This window comes from Taudactylus pleione, unplaced genomic scaffold (assembly GCF_031769625.1).
Source record: "Taudactylus pleione unplaced genomic scaffold, aTauple2 ptg000286l, whole genome shotgun sequence".
Lineage (NCBI taxonomy): Eukaryota > Metazoa > Chordata > Amphibia > Anura > Myobatrachidae > Taudactylus > Taudactylus pleione.
This window is the reverse complement of record NW_028284688.1, coordinates 1,873,583-1,887,947: the sequence shown is the minus strand read 5'-3', so window position 1 is coordinate 1,887,947 and position 14,365 is coordinate 1,873,583.

Here is a 14,365-nt window from a genome sequence, read left to right as displayed (position 1 = left end):
GCTGACGGGATTTGAACCGCCGGCCATGCGCCCGGCGGTGATATTTATTACCCCCTATGAAAAACATGGAACAATATACCATGAGAAATGGAAGTAGTGTGTTTAAAAAATTACATACAGTTATGGAATGATTGGATCATTGACCACTAATCCTCATTGAAGCAGACTGTAGCAATATCCACACCATTTATTAACCCCATAATAATGGGGATAGGGTATTAACACTGTGAATGAGAATTTATCCAGACAATAACTGAAAATAAATGTGTTAATGGTATCTAGAGGCAAATAGGACCTCAGTACCATTAATCTGGATGAATTTAAAATAATCCCCTGGACACTCAGTAGGAGTGATATTATTAATACATTAAAGGAATTATCAGCATCCTGTTACAATGACTATTGAATAATAATATAGGACTGAGAGTGGACACAACATTTTACTTATATGTTAGTATTGTCTTACTCGATAAGCACTTTAACTCTATTTTGCATTTGATATTTAGCTGGCTATAATATTTTAATAGACAAATTAAAAGTTAATTTTTATTGTTTTTTCATATTTTCTTGGGTCACCATTATTGCGATCCCATAGTACGATGTTCATATATGTGAAAAGTCCACGAGTGCCCCTTGTTGGAACACTTTATTTATGTTTGTATAAATGTAAGATACTAATGTTAAAATTAAACATTGGGGTTCCAGTATCAAGATATGGTGACAAAAATAAATGTTCACAGAGCTAGAAAATGTTTTATTGACACAATTTACCAATACATGTTTTTGGGAGCAACTGAGCCAGTGATACCGGGTAGCGATGAAACTGGCCAGCCATGACTTGGTCATCCAATTCTAATTTCATGGACAATTAACAGTTTAAAAAATGTAAATGCTGTTTAAAAAAATTCTATCTGCAAAAAAGTTTTCAAATTATTTTTTTATATTGAAAAAAGTTTTTATTAAAACAATAAACAGATCCTACTCTAATACCAACTCCAAATATACCACCAAGGTCCTAATTAGATAATCTTCCCCATGTTTTTCACCAGAGATAGTGCTTTTTAGGGCATTATAATTGTGGTATGCCTCTTTACAGCAAATATTGTTAAGGCTTCACTCCAGACATAAGTATGATGTGGATCCCTGCTATGGGCCATGGCAGTGGGGTGGGAGATGTACAGTGGGCAGCTGTGTTTAATTGGCCAACTAAAATATCAAGGAAAGTCCCAGCCCGCTCCATTTGCCATCCAGTACAGTAACATAAAATAACAGATTAGTTGCTTATCCTATAGCTAGTGATTTTCTCCCCCATGAGAGCTTTCTGTTTTCCAAAAGCTGGATTCATGGCCACATGGGTCTGGGGCGAGAAACAGAGTTGCTGTGACCAGTGCTGTGTGGTTGAGACCAGTGCTGTGTGGGCGAGACCAGTGCTGTGTGAGTGTGACCTGTGCTGTGTGGGTGTGGCCAGTGCCTTGTGTGTGTGATGAGTGCTGTGTGGGTGTGACCAGTGCCTTGTGTGTGGGACCAGTGCCTTGTGTGTGGGACCAGTGCTGTGTGAAAGGGACCAGTGCCTTGTGTGTGGGACCAGTGCCTTGTGTGTGGGATCAGTGCCTTGTGTGTGGGACCAGTGCTGTGTGGGGGAGACCAGTGCCTTGTGTGTCAGACCAGTGCTGTGTGGGTGTGACCAGTGCTGTGTGGGTGTGACAAGTGCTATATGGGGGTGGCCAGTGTCATGTGGGCATGAACATTTACAACACTATCAGCTCCAATGTCTCCTTATTTATGTAAAATATGAAAACTTGTATAACTGTGTGGAAAATAGAAATACAATTTTAATACTTATGATTTTTTATCTGACTGTGTGGCCAGCTGGGTGGCTGGTTATCACCATGCTGTCATGGCAATGGGCCTATATTTATGTAAAGGCCTGGAACTGTAGTCCCAGCTGTCTTATTGTCACTTTGACCCTGCTTAGGACACCTGCACTTTGGTTTGACAGGTGTATAACTCTATTCATACTCCCCACCTGCCCTGTATGTAACACGAAAGTGCCCTGCGCTTCTTCTTAAAATGCACAAATGCTCTATTAGGATTGGGGGTGTCACAGGATGTCCATCCAACATGTTGGATTTTCCCGATTTGTCAATAGCAATCAAAAAATGATCGCGATCGTCACATCTGGGACATTTTACATGTAATATTTCAGCAATCCTGCGACGGATCGCTGACCATCGATGTTGGCCAGCCGGCAGTTCCATCCTAAAAAGATAAAAAGGCTTGGCTTTAAATAGGACAGTGGTAGGAGGTTCAGGATTTATTCAGGTTTGTAATATGGCTTTTCTTGCTGCTGCACTTACCACCAATAATAGTTTTCAACACCCTCTAGTTGCTCATAAATCTTGGGAGATGATTCCAAAAAGAGCCCATTCTGGTGTTAACAGTAAATAGTTAGTTAGATGTTCCACTGAGTATGTGTGAACATGAACCCAGAAACTGGCTTATTATGGGACAGGTCCAAAGACAGTGTAGCAGATCTGCCTGAGGGGCACCGCATTTAAAGCACATTTGCGACGTGAAGAGACCAATCTGAAACAGTCTATGAGGTGAGAGATAATTTCTACGGAGGATATTGAGAAACATCGCTGTGTACATTACAGAGAAAAATGGTATGCATGATCTAAAGTAGACTTTCAGTAGATCTTCTATTTGTAATCTCGGAATTTGGCTGGACCAAACCTTGAAATTTGGAGTGATCTATCTGAGTCTGCAACAGTTTATCAAATGAAATATCCCAATCAAGACATTAATTTTTTTAAAGACTGTTATATTGTGAACTTCTTGGTTGTGTCATCAGCAGATGCTATGGGAAGCCATATTCTGCTTCTCACCTTCACCAAGAAATAATATGGAAACATAGTTATGGCATTTCTACAGACTATATTGGTACAGCAGGAAGCCATCAAGGTTTAGCAGGTAGTCACCTGGACATTGAGGAGGCCCAGAGAAAACAGCAGTTGGAGTCAACAGCACCAAAACCGCAAGGCCTTAAGAGAGTTGGTGCAGCATCTAGCATCTCTGTCTGGAAATGCTTTCATAGATGTCACAAATAGCTCCAGTTCCATATGAGCTAGTAATATTCTGCAAAAAATGACAGAGAGTTATTTTGCTGAAGTCTGATTAACATCTTTCAAAAGAACAGTTGAGAGTGAAAGTTGGCCATAAATATACTGGGCAGGCTTTTTGGCACCCTTCCTGTTAGAGGAATCACAGAAAAAAACAGAAGATTTTGACTTGAGCCTTACTGATACCAAGGACTATGATAAACTTAAATCTGAAATCCTAACTCATTTACATGTCACAATGTCTATTTGAGTTCAATGAATTAATCATTGGGGATACCTTGTGGATGAACCGCCCTGCTCTCAAATACATGGCCTCATCCATCTCACCAAGAAGTGGCTATAGCCAGAGACTCTAACAGGGCCACAGATCATGAAATGGTTCAAGGTGGCATGATATATATAGTTCCTTGCCAGTAGGTGAGCCACAGAATCCTAAAATAGAAGACCAACTTGTGGAAACCATGGAGAGGTATGTGATGGAATAGGAACTGTTGAGTGTTCCCCAAAAGCCCTTAGTCTCGCAACTGCAATTTCCAATGACTTCTGGTAAGAGTATTCAGGTGAAAAGGGTACAGGGTGGTGGATTGAACATCCAGAGTGATGGGACAGCTGTCCCACAAAGTTTCTTGCCACCTATAAGACTTGATAAAAATATGATCAGATGTTTTAGATGTGATGACTTGGGCCATGTTACTGCTAATTGTCAATTTACATGTCAATTTACATGTTAACAGGGTAAACAAGCGGGAAGCCGGCTGCCTTAATACCGACAGCTGGCTATACAGAGTGATAGACAGGAAGAACCATTTGTGAGAGATGACGGTGGGGTGGTCAGAGAAACGCAAGTGTGCCAGTGCATTTGAACGCCGTTGCAGGGGCATACATAAATTATCCACTGCAATGCCATACGCAGTTTGGGAGATCACTGCATGCCACAGGGTTAGCAATTTCTGAATAAGGTCTGACATTGTGCAAGTTTGCATGAGGCTTTGATGGTACTCCATGTTACTGATGGTTTTAGAGTCTTGCTAAGGATTACGGATGTGTGTAAGGTAAAGTGGGCATCCTTATGTTGTGCTGCGACAGCATAGCAATTTCATACTATCGCAGTGAGACTGCGTGCGTAATCGCTATTGCAAATCGCAATTGTGATCTGCAATGAATCAGGCCTACAATGTGATACTGCTTCTGAGTATCTTTTTTTGCTCATCTAAACTACACTGCAGACCTACAGGCTAAGCCAGAAAAACAGATGTGTATAATTACTGTAGAAGGAAATGGGTAAAAGCTCTGGGCCTGATTCAGACCCGCTCGCGAACGCTATGCGCTCACAAGCGGGTCGATGGTGGCCCAGTGCGCATGCGCACAATGGAGCCAGCTCTGTCATGCGCATGCGCGAGACCCGGATAGCGATGGGCAAACCGTCACTCCGGGTCTCGCTCCAAAGGGGGCGTGCTGTTGATGTTGAGTGACAGCACGCCCCCTTTGGTGGGCAGGCTGGGGGAGTGGCTGCCCAAACGGAGGCGTTCCCATGTGGGGGTGGCCCCACTGACATCACTTGTTAGAGCCAAAATCTCTCTAGGGCTTGTGGCCACGAGGCCCTACCACAAGGGTCTCGTCGCAAGCCCGATGGTCGTGATGGTCTTGCCAGCAGGCCGTTCTAAAAAAAAAAAGACTGGCCCTGATTCAGAGCGAGCGCTCTGTCAGAGCGTCCGGCTCTGAATCAGGGCCTCTGTTAGCATCTGGTAGCCTGGTTACTCATTGTAAAAACCAAGTTGATGAGCCACTTAAAATATCAAGGGAAAGCTGTTAGTGTAACCTGTATACATGGGGATTCTTTGTATTATGATACTGCAGCTAATGTGAAAATAGGAAAACAGTGTATTCAAACTGTAGTCATTCCTTATTTCATGTTTGATGCTATATTGGAGAGAGACTTTTCCCATTTCTGGAAGTTGTGGAAAACGCAATTCGTAACTGATACAGTGGTAGTAGGAATGTTCCCTGTATCTGAAGTATTTCCTTTTTCAAGCATGATTGTCATGAATCAGGGTTTTAGCATTCCTTTCAGACTAAAGCTGGCCACACATCTAAAGATTATCTGTCCATCCATCCAACTAGTTGATTGGTTGGAATGAAAATCTGGTAAGGTATGAAAGCAAATGACAATCAGCAATTTGCTTCCAAACATCGGAAAATAGCCAAAAACTGTTGTTTGAACAGATTGTTTAGATCAAACATTTAACAAACTTGTCTGATGACCATCTTCATCTATTTTCTGGCATTTAGGAGCAAATTGCTGATCATTATTTACTCCCATACGTTACCAGATTTTCATTCCAACCAATCAACTAATTGTCTGGTTGGACAGATAATCTTTAGATGTGTGGCCAGCTTTAGACATTCATTTATTTTAGTTACCAAGACATCCCAGGGATGCCTCCCTGTGATTAACTAATACACCTGTGTGCTCACCTGGTCAGAAAAGTGCACAGCTTGTACAGCAAATTAATATAGTGAATAAAGATTCTATAGAGACCTTATGTAAGAGTCATTAGTTAATATGAGTAATTATAGTAATGAGTATAGATGCTGCAAACAGATGAATAATAGTCACCAATATTAATATTAAATAAAAAAAGGCTAATCAATTTATAAAGTTAAAAGTGAAAAAATGGATTCTGTATATTTTGTTGACATTTATAATGTCAACATGCGAATGTCGAATGTTTGTAATGTTGACATGCTTGGCATGATGATATAGTGTTTGTAACCTAGAACAGTGTCACCAAAAGTCACTGGAGATCACCGCTGTGGAACTACGGCCATTGGGATGCAAGTTATAAGTTCCTTGGCCACCAAATACCTTTCCACCATTTCCACAAGCTGGTCTACTGGTTTTGGGTTCTGTGGCTCACCCACTTGTGCAGAACTTCAGACAGGGTCCATAGATATAGTCCATAAGGAACCTTTCCATGATCTGTAACCCTGTTAGAGTCTCTGGCTATAGCCACCTCTTGGTGAGATAGATATGGTCAAGAATTCGAGAGCAGTGAGGTTTATCTACTTGTTTTCCCCAGCGATTAATTTGTTGTGCTCAAACAGACATTGTAATACCCAAATGAGTTAAAATTTCAGTTTTTAATTTGCTATAGTCCGGGACATCAGGTTCTAGTCAAAATATGCCTTTTTGTGATTCCACTGACAGGAAGGGTGCCAAAAAGCCTGCCCAATGATTTTTAGGCCAACTTTTGCTCGCAGCTGTTCTTTTTAAAGTTCTTCAGTACTGTATGCTTCAACATCTTCACTGTCATCTTTAACAAAATATTACAAGACCATATGGAACTGGAGCGATTTGTGTGTGATATCTGTGGAAGCATTTCCAGACATGGTTGCTAGATGCTACACCACCTGATCTGAAGACATAACCTACACACTCCAAAGAAATTATATAAAACAGGAATTCCTACAAAAGGGATATAATATATAATATCTAGAAGAACAAAAAAGAAAAGTGTCAAAGATAGACATACAAGAGCTAATCAATTACAAAATAAAACCACAAAACACTTTTGAACCACAACTATCGTTCAACACACAAAATAATGGTAGCTATCAAACCTTTGAAAAAATCCTAAAAAAAAACCATGGCATATAATTCAACTGGATGAATAACTGAAACGCTATTGCCACAAACCAAAAGTAATTTATAATAAAGCAAAAGACCTGAAACAAGAACAGATGAAAAGCTATACATCAACAGAAACAATATCTAAAAAGAAAATGCAGGGCACTTTTACTGCTTACAAGGTATGGGCTGTAGAAACAAAACTAAATCAACAAAACCAATAAAAACATTAAAAAGCAACCAAACCACAAAGAACACAGAATTATTGACGGAATAGCTTGCAACAGTGAAGGAGTGATATATGTCTTGGAATGCCTGTGTGGCATGCAATATGTTGGCCAGACTAAAAGAAAGTTAAAAACTAGAATAGCAGAACATGTCTATAGCATTAAGAGGGGATTAAGCATGCACAGTGTGTCCCAACACTTTGCAGACTGCCACAATAAGAACCAAAAAGGCTTGAAATTTGCAGGAATCCAAAAAATAAAAAAGCCTGGAGAGGCGGATGACAAATAACAGCATTAAATAGAATTAAACATTATGAATTTACCTGCTCAAGACATTACAACCATATGGTCTCAATACAGACATTGAACATTACGCTTTTTTATATGCCCCCTTTTTGTATGCCCCCTTTCTTTTTTATAAGACCATTTTTATTTAAGTATTTTATAAAAGTTTACTAGATTACTAGGTATATCTATCTAAATTCCATCACTGCTGCAGTATGTCTCTTTCTAAACTATCTGCACAGTGTATTGCTAACTAGACCAAGTTCCTCTTAGCTTTGTGGTATTCATTGTTTGTTTGTGTTAGGAACTGTATTACTTGCAATTTTAGTGGGAGGGTATTGGGGGTTGATTGCAATCATTGCATACACATGTCAGCATTCCCTATTTAACTTTCATTGGGAGGCTGCAGGTGCATAATATTAATAAGTGCATAATTTTACAAGTGCCCTTTAACCATATTTTGGAGTTAGACCGGCATTAAACCGAAGTAAAACAGAAGGAGAATAATCTAACCTCAACCCATCCAAAAACCTGAACATCTGGACAAAGACTAAACAAGATATGTAAATTCACAATCTCTTCTCTACAAACAACTGCTGTCTGCTTAACCTGGACATTAATCACTGGACTCTGTTTGCTCACTCTAAGAACTTAACACTTTACTTGCTAATATTTGTGCTGGCTCTCTGATTTCACAAATATTTTACAGCATAATGGGGCAGATGTATGAAGCTGTGGAAAGTGATAAAGTGCAGAGTGATAAATGACCAACCAATCCGCTCCCACCTGTTATTTTTCAAACACAGCTAGTAACATGACAGTTGTGAGCTGATTGGTTGGTCGTTTATCACTCTGCACTTTATCACTTTCCAGAGCTTCATAATCTGCCCCAGTGTACTATATCTGTGCCAATTTCAGTTTATCTCTACCTTAATTATTTGCCAAGCCTGTCATATGTCTTCTAACACAGTTTACTTTAATATTCCATTTCTTCCCCATTAAATCTCCATTTTTCCTTCACTCATTTATAACCTTTTATCAATACAAAAATACACATTCTTCCACTGTACTATTACTTGCTTCTCTGCAAATCTCCTGCACTTTCTATTACATTCATAATCTATTCCTACATCTAGATTTCCTTCCCAAACTCTACCCAGTCACACCATGACCATGCTTTCATCCAATCCCTCCTCCACTCAGTGTATACCTGATCCACTGCTTTGCCCCCATCTTCAACCTTTATCATTTCCCCCTTATCTCCTCCACCTCCTCCTTCCTTTCTCTCTCCTCCTCTGTCTGCCTTCCTCCCTCTCTCATTACTTCACATTTGTTCTCTTCTACCCCACCTGGGTCCTACTACCCAACCGCTAATCCTTCCTCCAAGCCTCCTCTCCACACCATGCCATCCCACCTCCACCCACATCTCATTAAACTCCCTCCCTGCCCATCACCTTCAGGTTCCCTTCCCAACACTGGGGCCCGCACAATCTCTCCACTACATTCATCTCGGTCACCCAAATTAAACTCACCTTCTCGTCACAGCAACCCAGTTAATCTCATTCACATCTCTCCCATAAACACTGTCCCTCTATATTGTGCCCTCTAGAATGCCAGATCAGTCTGTAATAAACTGGTTCCCACCCATGACCTTTTCATTTCCAAAAACTTGCATCTCCTAGCCATTACTGAAACCTGGCTTTCACCCTCTGACACCACTTCCCCTGCAGCTCTCTCTTCTGGGGACCTCACCTTTTCTCACACTCCTCGGCCCGGGGTTCACCATGGTGGTGGTGTGGGTGTCCATCTATACCCAGGTTACTCCTACCAACTCCTATCCTCTGAACCATCCCTTACATTCTCTACATTTGAGGTTCATGCTATACGCCTCTTCCAACCAGTACACCTGCAAGTAGCTTTCATTTACTGTCCCCCTGGCCCTCCCTATAAGTTCCTAGACAACTTTGCTTCCTGGCTCCCTCACTTTCTCTCCTCTGACTTCCCCTCCATTATCCTTGTGACTTCAATATTCCAATTGATATCCCCACAGAATCCTCTGCCTCCAAACTCCTTACCCTCACATCTTCATTTAGTCTCCCAATGGACCTCTTCACCCTCATATGTGAGTGGGCACTCACTTGATCTAGTCTTCACTCACTGCTGTTATATTTCAAATTATTCCAACTCCCCATTCCCCCTCTCTGTTCATCACCTTCTCTCTTTTAACCTATCTCTCTCTCCCTCCTCTCCTCTACCTCTAAAGGCCACCATCACTAAGCGTAATATTGAGGCTATCAATGACATTTCTTTATCTTCCCTGCTTGACTCACTTCTCTTCCCTATCCTCTCTCTCTCCTGCCCTGAACAAGCTGCTTCCCTATATAATGCCTCTCTAACTTCTGCTCTGGACTTGCGCCGACAATCACTACTCACCCTCGCAGATCCACACTACAACCCTGGCATTCCAAATACACCAGATATCTGCAAAAGTGTTCAAGAACCGCCGAGCGACAGTGGAGAAGATCACACTGTAAGGCAGATTTTCTCCACTTAAAATTTATGCTCTCATCCTACAGTGTTGCCCTTTCCCTCTCTAAACAGTCCTATTTCAAGAACCTAATTTCCTCCCAGTCCTCAAATCCCCAGCATCTCTTCACCACCTTCAACTCCCTCCTCTGTCCACCCCCTCCCCGCATCCCCTCCTCACTCACTGCCATTGACTTTGCTACCTACTTTACATCTAAAATTTATTCCATACATCAGGACATCACATCACACCTTTCCCTCTGCTCTACACCTCCTTCTTTCCCTGAACACCCATCTTCATCCACTTCACTGATTCTGACATCCTTCTACCCTGTATCTGGAGAGGAAGTTATGGCTATCATCCGGTCCTCCCCCCTTTCTACCTCCCCTTTGACCCTATCCCTTCACATCTCCTCCGCTACCTCTCTCCTTGTGCCTGTACCCATCTTGCCCACCTCCTCAATCTCTCCCTCTCATCTGCCGCTGTCCTCTCTGCATTCAAACATGCAATAGTCTCCCCCATTCTTAAAAAACCTACCCTTGATCCCAACACTCTCTCCAACTACCAACCCATCTCTCTCCTCCCTTTTGCCTCCAAGTTCCTTGAGCATGTTGTTTACAAATGCCTTACCACCTTTCTTTCCTCCCACTCACTCCTTGATCCTTTCAAGTCTGGCTTCCATTCTCTCCACTCCACTGAAACTGCCCTCACAAAAGTCAGCAATGACCTCCTTGCAGCCAAATCCAAGGGCCACTACTCTCTGCTTATTCTCCTTGACATCTCTGCTGCCTTCGACACTGTTGACCACTCTCTCCTTCTGCAAATCTTTCACTCCCTTGGTTTACGTGACACTGCTCTCTCCTGGCTGTCATCCTACCTCTCAGACTGGTCCTTCTCTGTCTCTTCTCATGACTCCACTTCCCCACCACAGCCGCTTACAGTAGGTGTTCCCCAAGGTTCCGTTCTTGGACCTCTACTATATTCCCTCTATATGTCCTCTCTAGGTGAACTCATCAGCTATTTCGACCTCCATTATCATCTCTATGCTGACGATACTCAGATCTACCTTTCCTCCCCTGACCTCTCCCCCTCTCTTCTCACTCGTATCTCCAACTGTCTCTCTGCTATTTCTTCCTGGATGTCCCAGTGATTTCTTAAACTTAATATGTCTAAGACTGAGCTGATAATTTTCCCACCCTCCAACATAACCTCACTTCCCACTATTTCTTTAACATTTGATGGCACAACTATCTCTTCTAGCCCCAAAGTGTGCTGTCTTGGAGTTATCCTGGACTCCTCCCTCTCATACAACCCACATATCCAGAGCCTCCCAGGGTCCTGTCATTTCCATCTCAAAATATTTCCAAGATTAGACCCTTTCTCACCCAGGATGCCACCAAAACCTTCATACACTCACTGGTCATATCCAGATTGGACTACTGTAACCTTCTCCTATCTGGCCTCCCCAACTCCCATCTCTCTCCTCTCCAGTCTGTCCTCAATGCTGCTGCTCAACTCACCTTCCTCTCCAAATGCTCTACATCTGCCTCCCCTCTCCTACAAGCCCTCCACTGGCTCCCCTTACCTTTTAGAACCCAAATCAAGGTTTGCACACTTGCTTACAAAGCTTATGCTCTGTTGCATATATAGGTGTTATGGTCACTTATGTATCAATGTATATTATCCATGTCCTTGTCCTGCATTGTACTGTAAGTCAGTTGTCAAATTATTTGTTTATGTATTTTGTAAGGTGCTGTGGAACACTTGTGGCACCAAATAAATAAAGGATAATAATAATAATAATAATAATAAAAGTACTATTTACATCAAATCCCTCTTATTAGTCACGCTTTTATTCTTATCATTACTATTATATTTTCATTTTTATTTATTTTTCCATTTTGTATTTTTTCTTTAAATATTATTTCTTTTTTATGTTTTAATGATTTTTTTGTCTTTTATGTTTTTAAATACTTCATATTCTTCTTTTTGTTCTTATATTTTATTTATTTTTAAAAGAACACAAACAACCTTATATTTAAAGCAATTGCCATTGAAATAAACATGTAATTCCCAATTTCTTAAAGGACACTTCCTGTTTTCAACTTCCGTTTTGAACAATAAAGTTATTGATGAATACTGGACAGCAGCATACACAATTATCCTTGAAAAAGTAGCAAAGTGCTATGAAACGCATTGGACTATGCTGGGCAAGGGACCATAGTCAGGACTAAGCAAAGCGAATCAGAGTGGCACAGTGTCTGCAGTCATCTATACTCACCATGGCTGCAGCAGCTGAAGCTGTGAAGATCACAGCTACAACACTGACCAGGGAGGACTGAAGCACTGGTTTGAAGAACCTGCAGCAGACAGGGTAAGCATAGGGAAAGGTCTAAGAATACCATCCGATATTAAATTCTGGATGGAGCCCATAAGACATTTGAAAGACTGTAAACATTACAAGTGTAAGTTTGTGCCTTAATGTTAATTTTATTATTATATCCTATTTGCTCTTTTATTTACTTCACTTTATTTGTATGTTTTATTATTTATTTTCCCTTCACAATTCTTTGATATTTTTTTCATGTTCCACATATTGTGTATTTCCTAGTGCTAAGTGTTACCTCCAAATTTGTTTATGGGCAACTAGTGAGAAAACTGCTTCTAAATTCTCTTAGAGGTCTTTTCTACCCCTTGATGTCCTGCAGTTATGTGACCAGGAGCCAGGTCTAGCATTGTTCTTCTATATGCCCAAGGAACTATTTAATTGTTTGATAATATCTTCCCCTTTTTTGGACATTTGATGCAAAAAATACTGACATGTGAGGTTATGACAACCTACTGTCAGGCTCTACTGGGTTTCCATCCACCACTTTTACATTCTCTCTAGCCTTTACCAGAGTAGGGTCTTTTAACTGTTCTGAGACCAAAGAAAAAATATTTTCTCATTACAAGATCAGCTATAGCCACCTGGTTTCATATAATTGTGTTACTTTAGTAGGGGGTAGAGAATTCTGTGCTTCATTGCTCCTGTAATAATTTTCTGATTTTCTAATCATTGTCATGGTCTTGGTTTTATGTAGATTCAGCTCGGGACCCTTAGCTCTGACTGACTTGCTAAGGAAATGAGATGGCTTGATGAAAACTTTGAGTCATGGGAATGAATTGGAGCTTAGGTACACTAGTGATAGTGTAGGAACCACAGACTAGTGATATGATTAGATACTGGACTGGAACTGGGGTAAACAGGGCAAGCCCACTGGACAACCCCTTGTCTAGTGACTGTTGAGGGTAGGAAGTCCAGGAATATGCTCCAGCGACACGGGTGACCCCCGGACCTCAGAACGGTATAGTACTGATAGATAGGAACTCAGAACTTAAGCCAGGAATTGGAGTCTTATGTAGTCAGAGTACAACTTGTGGAAGCTGGGATTCTGGTACAGCTACAGAATGACGTAAGACCTAGAACTGGAACCCATGAGGAACTCAGAACCTGAGAGTCAGAATAGGCAATACAGCTACTGAACACCTCAGTGCACAGACTGTATTCCACACACTGAACCCTAGCACTGGAACCAGCACCCTTCTCTACAGCAGCCCAAGACAACAGCACACAGTACAGGGAAACCAATACAAAGTCAGCACCAAAGTAAAACCAAATAACTTGGACAACCACTGAACACAGAGTATAAGAGCATAAGTAACTAGAATGCACTGTCCCAGTAGTATGATGGAATAAAGATTGCAGCTGAACTCGCAGGCTTTGCACAGATTACTGGTAGGGTACAGTTTTGGATAATAAGGTAATATATTCCCAAAGGGATGTAGTTAATAGACCAGCGGAAGTGATGCCACCAGTTTAAATTCTGACTATACATGCCAGACATTGGACTTAAGATAGGCATCGAAATACCAATGCCTATCTTAATCCCAATGCTGGAAGCCCGACCCCCACCATCCTGATCTACTTAGCCCGGGGATGGAAGGGTTAGGTTTAGGGACCCCCGGGGGGACTTAGGGTTAAGTACCTCCCCAGGGAAGTTAGGTTTAGGCTAGGGGAAGAGAGGGTTAGGGTTAGGCACTAGGGGGAGGTTAGAGTTAGGCACCTGCCTAGGAGGGTTAGATTTAGGGTGTGGGAAGGGGGATTAGGTTTAGGCACCCACAGGTGGACTTAGGGTTAGGCACCCCTTTGGGAGTTTTACGGTTAGGCCCCACTAAGGGAGGGTTAGGGCGGGAGAAGGTAGGGTACTTACGAGAAAGCATTGGGAAGTACTCATGTTGGGCTGCCATAATCAGGATTTGAATCAGCAGCTAAACAGCCATCAGTATTTCAATCCCATTCATCCCATTTGTCATGGCTACAGACATTTGAGACTCCTGGGAAGAGTCAGGCTTACTGGGTAGCATGAACTGAGGTGGTTTTAGGAATGACCTTTTCATGAAATATCACACAAAATAAAAGTAACTACAATTTATTCAAGAACAAAAACTGTTTGGAAAAGTTCCACATTAATTCTCAATAACACAAAGTTCATGACATGCACTAACAGGTGCAGGGGTATGCCCCTGTGAGAAA